The sequence below is a fragment of the Macaca nemestrina genome, chromosome 11 (genome assembly GCF_043159975.1).
Source record: "Macaca nemestrina isolate mMacNem1 chromosome 11, mMacNem.hap1, whole genome shotgun sequence".
Taxonomy (NCBI): domain Eukaryota; kingdom Metazoa; phylum Chordata; class Mammalia; order Primates; family Cercopithecidae; genus Macaca; species Macaca nemestrina.
Window position 1 is genome coordinate 106,302,722 of NC_092135.1, and position 8,965 is coordinate 106,311,686.

The window sequence follows — 8,965 nt, forward strand, 5'->3', positions numbered from 1 at the left end:
CAAAGCAATGGTAACTTTTGTTTTTGTTTTTGTTTTTGTTTTTGTTTTTTTTGAGACGGAGTCTTGCTCTGTCACCCAGGCTGGAGTGCAGTGGCCGGATCACAGCTCACTGCAAGCTCCGCCTCCCGGGTTTACGCCATTCTCCTGCCTCAGCCTCCCGAGTAGCTGGGACTACAGGCGCCCGCCACCTCGCCCGGCTATTTTTTTTTGTATTTTTTAGTAGAGACGGGGTTTCACCGTGTTAGCCGGGATCGTCTCTCGATCTCCTGACCTCGTGATCCGCCCGTCTCGGCCTCCCAAAGTGCTGGGATTACAGGAGCAATGGTAACTTTTGAAGCATGACCTTTTATTCTCTCCAATTGGGTTAGTAAATAATTTTCTTGGTTATTTTGTTGCTATTATTGTTTTTAGGAAGGTATTTCCAAGGGTAGCACTTCAGGATGAGTTGTCTCCTTGAGTTTGTTGAGAAATAAAAGGTCTGGGTAAGGCCAATCATGTCAGGTTTCCAAAACATTTCTTGGAAAAAAATTAAGGTGGCCATATTAACTGTCTTGTCTTCACTGCGTTCTTCTTGAAGGCAGAGGCTTTGTCCTATTGGTTTTTGTCCTTGATGAGGTCAGTGAATAGAACAGATTCTCCCAGTTTCCTGCCAGCAGCACCTCTCACATTGAGGCTGAGAAGCATTTCTGTCTTTAAAGAATTGCAGTGTAATAAAAAAATGAAAATAAAAAGTCAAAATTGGTTTGTAAAAACTGTCATATATTTTAAATGGTGAATTCAATACAAAAATATTTGAATTATAATGTAATATAAATGTGTTATTTACAAAATAATAGGAAGAAAAGGATATGAATCCATGGTGATCTAGAAATAAGATATGTTTAAAGTTGACCCATGAAGATTTTTGTGTTTGTTTTCTTCAACACCAAGTATAAATACAATTAGAATGATGTCAAGAGTAAGGTGACTATGAGGTGGGGACAGAATAGATCACCTGGCCTGTCACTTCATCCTCATCCACACTCTAAGTCTACTTATTAGGTCCAGATGTGGTGGCTCATGCCTGTAATCCCAGCACTTTAGGAGGCCAAGGTGGGTGAATTGCTTGAGCCCAGGAGTTCCAGACCAGCCTGGGCAACTTGGGTACACCCCGTCTCTACAGAAAAAAAAACAAAAAAACAAAAAACTAGCTGGCTATAGTGTCACGTGCCTGTAGTCCCAGGTACTTGGGAAGCTGAGGTCGGAGGATCACCTAAGTCCAGGGAGGTCGAGGCTGCAGTGAACCATGGTCACACCACTGCATTCCAGTCTGGGCAACAGAGTGAAACTGTTTCAAAAAAAAAGAAAAAAAGAAAGTCTACTTATTAGATACATAAGCTATTAAAACACCTTAAGATAGAAAGTGGATGTTATAGAACTTGTATGTTTAAAATATTGCCTATTAGGCCAGGCGTGGTGGCTCATGCCTATAATCCCAGCACTTTGGGAGACCAAGGCAGGCAGATCACTTGAGGTCAGGAGTTCCAGACCAGCCTGGCCAACATGGAGAAACCCCATCTCTACTAAGAACACAAAAATTACCCAGGGATGGTGGCACATGCCTGTAATCCCAGCTACTCGGGTGGCTGATGCATGAGAATCACCTGAACCTGGCGGGAGGCTGCAGTGAGCCCACATCATGCCACCGCACTCCAGCCTGGGTGACAGAGACTCTGTCTCAAAAAAAAAAAAAAAAAATTGCTTATTGGATATAACATGGGTATATTGTCTTCAGTAGACCTTGTAAAATTAGACTGATTTTATTACTCCTAACTTAAAACTGTGACTTTTCTCTGTACCAGCTGGTTTGGATGCAGGCAGGATCGCTGTGTGGATAGATGGTCAAGGGATTTGAGTTGGAAACATGGAATCATGGGCTATAAGAACTAGAAGGGTAATATTTAGTAAAATTTTTCTGTCTCAGAGGACAAGAAGTATACCTAAGGCCACAGACAAGCTGAAGCCAGAAGCCAGGCTAATTGAGAGCCCAAGTGACCTTGTTGTTGCAAACATACTTTAGAAGGCTTAACATGAAGCAGAAGCTTCAGGTTGTTCAAAACAGTGCTCCTTTATCCATCTCCCTCCTTGTTGAAATAAATTATAGCTAGCTTTGCCATTTGTCCTAGGATATTTGATGCTGTGATAAGCCATGCCTTGTTGATCCGAAAGAAGTGAATTGCCTGTGTTAATCATGTGAAACCTTGTTTCATTCCATTCCTTAAATTCTCAAAAGCAAACTTGCCTCAAAAAACTGTGTAAACTATACTCAAGTAAGGACTCATCTCACTAACACAGTAGAATGAAAGAAGTTAGTTGCAGAACACACATGATCTGATTCATGTGTATAAAGTACAAAAAATGGTAAAACGACTCGCTTTTGGAAGTCAGGGGAACGGTTACTAAATCTTTGCTGCCAGGATATGGAAGGGGCACATCTGGGGACTTCCTGGGTTCTGATAACATTCTGGGTCTTGATCTGGGGCTAACAAGGAAATGTTCAGCTTATAAATTTCACCAAGCTGTATACTCATGACATGTGCTCTTTTCTATATATTTATTGTATTTCAATTAAATGTTCTATAAATGGACAGAGGAATTAGTAATTGTCATGGGTCCATCTTAATGTGCCTGGGACGAGCAAAATTTAGAAACAGTTTTTAAAAATCTGTTCTTTTAGATGAGATCCCATCTCTAGAGCCATATCTAGAAGCATGAAGTTGAATTTTACTGAGCTTTTCTGCAGGAATGAAATGGTTGTTTTTTAATTTGTTTGGTTCCAGCTCAGAAAAAGTTCTCTTTGTATTGCTGTTGGAGAGAGGTAGTTTTTTTTTGTTTTTTTTGTTTTTTTTTTTTTAAAGACGGAGTCTTGCTCTGTTGACCAGACTGGAGTGCAATGGTGTAATCTCGGCTCACTGCAACCTCCGCCTCCCAGGTTCAAACGATTCTCCTGCATCTCACCTTTCTCTCACTGCTGCCATGTTCTCTTTACTCTGTACTTTTAGCTGAGAATCACGATCTTTTTTTTTTTTTTTTTTTTTTTTTTTTTTTTTGAGATGGAGTCTCACTCTGTCTCTAGGCTGGAGTGCAGTGGCACAATCTCGGCTCACTGCAACCTCTGACTCCCTGGTTCAAGCGATTCTCCTGCCTCAGGCTCCCGAGTAGCTGGGATTACAGGCACGTGCCACCATGCCCAGCTAATTTTTGTGTTTTTAGTACAGACCGGGTTTCACCATGTTGGCCAGGCTGGTCTCAATCTCCAGACCTCGTGATCCGCCCTCCTTGGCCTCCCAAAGTGCTGGGATTACAGGTGTGAGCCACCGCACCTGGCCTCTTTTTTGCCTCAGTTCAAGGGGAGGCAGAATTGATTAGAAGGAGTGTGGGGTTGTGAGACCACCTTCAAGGGAGTCTGAATTTTCCTCAAGGGCTAGTGCCTGGTCTGAAACCAGGAGGGGTCAGAAACCAAGTCAGCCCAAAGATGCTGACTGCAGTTGTCTGGCAGGGCAGCAATGCACAGTTGCAATAGAAATCCTCAGGTAGCATTTGGAAAAATACCTAGAACTTCAGACTTTGGAAAATATCAAATCATTAAACCTTAGGTTTCAGTTCTTGCCCTGAGCTGCTTGTTTTTTGAGGTTGCCTTAGAATCTGGATTCACTATAGCTGACTCAGCCTAGTTCATCTTGTCAGTAATACTTAATCCCTGGACAAAAATAAATTAGAGAGGCCGGGCACGGTGGCTCACGGCTGTAATCTCAGCACTTTGTGAGGCCGAGGTGGGCAGATCACTTGAGGCCAGGAGTTCAAGACCAGCCTGACCAACATAGTGAAACTCTGTCTCTACTAACAATACAAATAAATAAATAAATAAACGAAATGAATGAGAGAGAAAACTGATGTGTTGAATGGGAGGGGAATTAGAGAGGGATGCTGGGGAGGTCTAGACACACACACACACACACACACACACACACACAGATGATGAAATGGTTTCTTCATTATCCATTTGAACTCTGTTTATTTATCACAAAACAACATTAAACAATAACCAGGAAGGCTCACCACAGCTTCCTGCTGCAGCTGTGACAATATTGTTGTAGTATATTTCCTTTTTTTTTTTTTTTTTTTTTTTGAGACGGAGTCTCGCTCTGCCGCCCAGGCTGGAGTGCAGTGGCCAGATCTCGGCAAGCTCTGCCTCCTGGGTTCACGCCATTCTCCTGCCTCAGCCTCCTGAGTAGCTGGGACTACAGGCGCCCGCCACCTCGCCCAGCTAGTTTTTTGTATTTTTTTAGTAGAGACGGGGTTTCACCGTGTTAGCCAGGATGGTCTCGATCTCCTGACCTCGTGATCCGCCCGTCTCGGCCTCCCAAAGTGCTGGGATTACAGGCTTGAGCCACCGCGCCCGGCCAAGTTGTAGTATATTTCCTGATGTATCTGTGATTAACGCCTTTTTCATTAAGGTTTTCCCATTCAAAGTGACTTGGAATGCGAATGTGCATTTCACCCAGGAGATTATGGGGAAAATGTTGTAGAGATGCCTGAAAAGTAGGACACATGTTCTGGCAGCTATGGAACCAATAAATCCTGACTTAACACATAACTCTGCTTTACAAAGAGCCACAGGTGACCTTGCCACTCTCCTGACCCCGCTACTGAAAGTTCTTTTTCTTTCTGTCCCAGCTAAGTTAGTCTCTTTTTACTCTCTTTATAGTTTCTTTCAGAATTAACTACTTCCATTGTAAGTGATGAAATGTAAAAGGCTCCACTTCAGATGCTGGCATTGGTATGAGCATGGTCTTTCCCTTTACTGCAATTCAGAGTTAACACTTTTGATTCTTGGGGTTTTTAAATTACATATATATATATGTATATATATATATGTTTTCAGAGATGGGGTCTCACTATGTTGCCCAGGTTGATCTCAAACTCCTGAGCTGAAGCAATCCTCCTGCCTCAGTATGCCAAAGTACCAGGATTACAGGCAGGAGCCACTAGGCCCAGCCTGATCCTTGCTTTTTATATTCCAGTCTCAGAAGTAGTTTCCACTGTGGAAGTTATCTGATGACAGTCTTATTCTTTCTAGTAGTGGCTTACAATCAGGCTTAGCTTCTCCAGGAACACTACAAGATGGACTTAGTTTAAATACGTTTTAAACTAAAAGGCATTCTCTCAAATGAGTTTAAATGCATTTAATTTTTAGACAACCTACCTGACATATTTTTCTTAAAGACAATGTCTACACTCCAGATAAATTATGGTCAAAATAAATGAAGAGCTCAAGATGATATCAGTCCCATTTGTTCGAAGTCCTGGTGTTATGTGGATGACAAGTAGAAGCCAGTTATGACGACAAGTGAGAGATCCAAAGTAATTGCCAAATTTGTTAACATTTTTCCATTTCTAAACCATCCTTAAAGAGAATCACTGGGCACGGTGGCTCACACCCATAATCCCAGTAGACATGCCAAGGCAGACAGATCGCTTGAGCTCAGGAGTTCAAGATCAGTCTGGGCAACACAGCAAAACCTCATCTCCACAGAAAATACGAAAATTAGTCGGGCTTGGTGGCATGTGCCTGTAGTCCCAGCTACTTGGGAGGCTGAGGCAAGAGGATCACTTGACCCCAGATGGTGGAGGTTGCAGTGAGCTGAGATTGTGCCACTGCCCTCCAGCCTGGGTGGCAGAGGAAGACCCTGTCTCAAAAAAAATACATAAGTAGAATAAAACAAAATAACAATTGAGTCAAAAGGTTTTGAAAAGTATTAAAAAAAGAAAGAAAGAAAATTATATATGGGGTCACACTGTTACCAGTGGTAAATCCAAACGTGTTTGCAGCAACCTCAATTCTAGCCTTCTCAGAAGAAAGAATTCCATCAAGGAGGCAGAGGCAAGAGTCAGAGCAGGAGTGAAAGTTTATTAAAAAGCTTTAGAGCAGGAATGAAAGGAAGTAAAGTACACTTGGAAGAGGGCTAAGCGGGCAACTTGAGAGATCAACTGCACCGTTTGACCTTTGACTTGGGGTTTTATATGTTGGCATGCTTCCAGGGTCTTGCATCCCTTCTCCCCAGATTCCTCCCTGGGGGTGGGCTGTCCACATGCGCAGTGGCCTGCTGGTGCCTGAGAGGGGAATATGTGTAGTGTGTTTACTGGAGTTGTACGCATACTCACTTGAGGTATTCTTCCCTTACCAGCCAAATGTTCCTAGGTGGTTATATACCAGTTAAACTCTGCCATTTTGCCTCTTAGTGTGCAAGCTTGAACCCACTCACTCAGTTCCTGAGATCTTATTGGGAAGCTCCTTATCACCAGTTTCGGGTGTTTTTCTATCTACTGGGAGACTGCCTTTCCCTGGAGCTGGATGCAACCAATAATAATAATAATAATAATTGAGATGGGGTCCTGCTCTGTCACCCAGGCTGGAGTGCACTGGAGCAATCTAGGCTCACTGCAACCTCCGCCTCCTTCAAGTGATTTTCTTACCTCAGCCTTCGGAGTAGCTGGGATTACAGGTGAACGCCACCACACCCGGCTAATTTTTTTGTATTTTTAGTAGAGACGGGGTTTCACCTTGTTGACCAGGTAGGAAGTTCTTTCCAGGCGGGAAGAACTCCTGACCTCAGGTGATCTTCCCGCCTTGGCCTCCCAAAGTGCTGGAATTACAGCCATGAGCCACCACGCCTGGCCATGACCAATTATTATTTTAGAGAGACAGTTAACAACCACCTGACCATCACCTGATGGTCGCCTGACATTCCTGGTGGGGGTGGGCGGAGACCTCTTATTCCCTGCTCATGCCTAACTAGCTGCCTACTGTAATAACACCAGTCTCATGGTAGTCCAATAGAGCAACCATGCCATCTGGATTCATGTTTTCACTAATAAAAACTGGTATTGTTTTTGAAATTAGCAAGGGTGTGCTTGATTTGTTCTGCAGCCTCTGTCATAACAGGTTTTACTCTTTCTGGTCTCTGTTCTTCAAGTTTGCCTTTGATTGATTGCATGTAATCTTGGATGTACTTATTATATGCTTCCTTTGTAAAGCTGCTTTCCTTCAAAGGATGGTTCTTGACAATCTTAACACCAGTGATTACAGTGCTTTCTGTACGTTTGCCCTTTGGGCCTTCAGCGGAGGCATTTCCACCAATGAGAGAGTCATCAATGCTACTCTCTCTCCTAGTGACCATCTTCTCCTCCACCTTCAGGCACAGCCCTTCAGCCATCTCCTGGATCTTGTAAATGTTGCAGAACATCTCATCGTGGCTGATGAGGTCCTGGTGAATAATCATAATTGTGACTGAAGGGAGAGACAGCGGGGCTAGCTTAGCAGGAGCCCTGAGCTTGAGCGGTGCAGCGCTGGGGGACAGGGGAGCTGGTGGAAGAGCCCTAATAGGAGCTCTGAAAGGAATAACAGTGACAGAAAACCCAGTTTACCCATCTGAGAGAGTTTGTGGGTTCAGGAGTAGAAGAAAGGCAATTTGGAACAGTAGCTTGGAATAGTGGAACTTAGAGAAAGTTTCCTGCAAAAAATGCTGAAGCCAGCAAGGGGTAAGCGGTAAATAATACACCTTATGTACTGTCTTAAATTGTACCCATTAGAGATTACTCGCAATTAATTATCATCATCCTGTTTTTAAAATGGCTGACGTAAACCAATCAAAACTTTATGTAAATTTATTACATATGTCAGCTTTCACCTAACCTCCTTTCATGGTTCTCAAACTTTGGCATTCATAATAATCACCTGGAGAGCTCGTAAAACTGGAAATTCCTGGAGCCCTGACTTCAGAGTCTGATTCAGTAGATGGAGACCAAGAATCTGCATTTGAATATTCAATTTGGTGTTTCCAAATTAATTCTCCATTGTGTGTTTTACCTATCACTGGTGAGTCTCATATAGGTGACCCTTGGTTCATATTTTGAGAAACATTTTGTCTAGATGCACTGAGAAAATGATAGTTTGACCTCTATTCTGCTACTTACTGGCTGACCCTGAGCAAGTCACTTTTATTCTCTGGGCCTTAGTTTCCTCCTGTGTAAAATGTAGTGGTAGATGATGGTAAGAATGAAATGAAAATACCTATATAAAGGACCACATACATAAATGTAAATTCTCTCAACTGTTATTCTAGTTAAATACTGAAGACTTGCTACATTGCTTCCCCCATAAATTGTGTTCTAGTGCCAAACTGAATTATCCAAACTTTTGAAATGCAGTCTATTTCATCCTTGCATCTTGAGTCTGGTATAACGTTGAGCTTATTTACCAAATACCATGTGTCCAGAAAGCAATTAACTTTCTTTTTTTTTTTTTTTTTTTTTGAGATGGAGTCTTGCTCTGTCACCCAGACTGGAGTGCAGTGGTATGATCTTGGCTCACTGCAAGCCCCGCCTCCCAGGTTCAAGTGATCCTCTCACCTCAGCCTCCTGAGTAGCTGGGACTCCAGGCGCCCACCACCACGCCTGGCTAATTTTTTGTATTTTTAGTAGAGACAGGGTTTCACCATGTAAGCCAGGGTGGTCTTGATCTCCTGACCTCGTGATCCACCTGCCTCGGCCTTCCAAAATGCTGGGATTACAGGCATGAGCCACCATGCCCGGCCACAATTTACTTTCTAATGTTACAGACTGTCAGCATAAATGCTACTAAGGTCATTAATTTTGCATAGAACTTAGTCTGTACACTGCTTTTCCATAACTCTAGTTTACATGGGATAATTCCACTTACAAATCCTACACACTGTTACTGCGGGATCTGGCCAGCAGCCCAAAATGCAACGGGGCTCTCTCTTTGTTCCCAGGCGGATTGGCAGGTCGAGAAATAACAGACACACACAAGATAGTGAAAGCTGGGTCCAGGGGGGTCACCGCCTTCTGGTCCCGCAGTGCCAACAATGCACTGGATATGCCAGCATTTATTATTAAGTTTAGT

At 43.1% G+C, this 8,965-nt stretch overlaps 1 pseudogene; it reads right to left on the reverse strand.

Annotated features, from left to right (window-relative positions):
- Positions 1–5,303: 5,303 nt before the first annotated feature.
- On the reverse strand, positions 5,304–7,322 carry LOC105467993 (translationally-controlled tumor protein-like; annotated as a pseudogene).
- Positions 7,323–8,965: the final 1,643 nt, after the last annotated feature.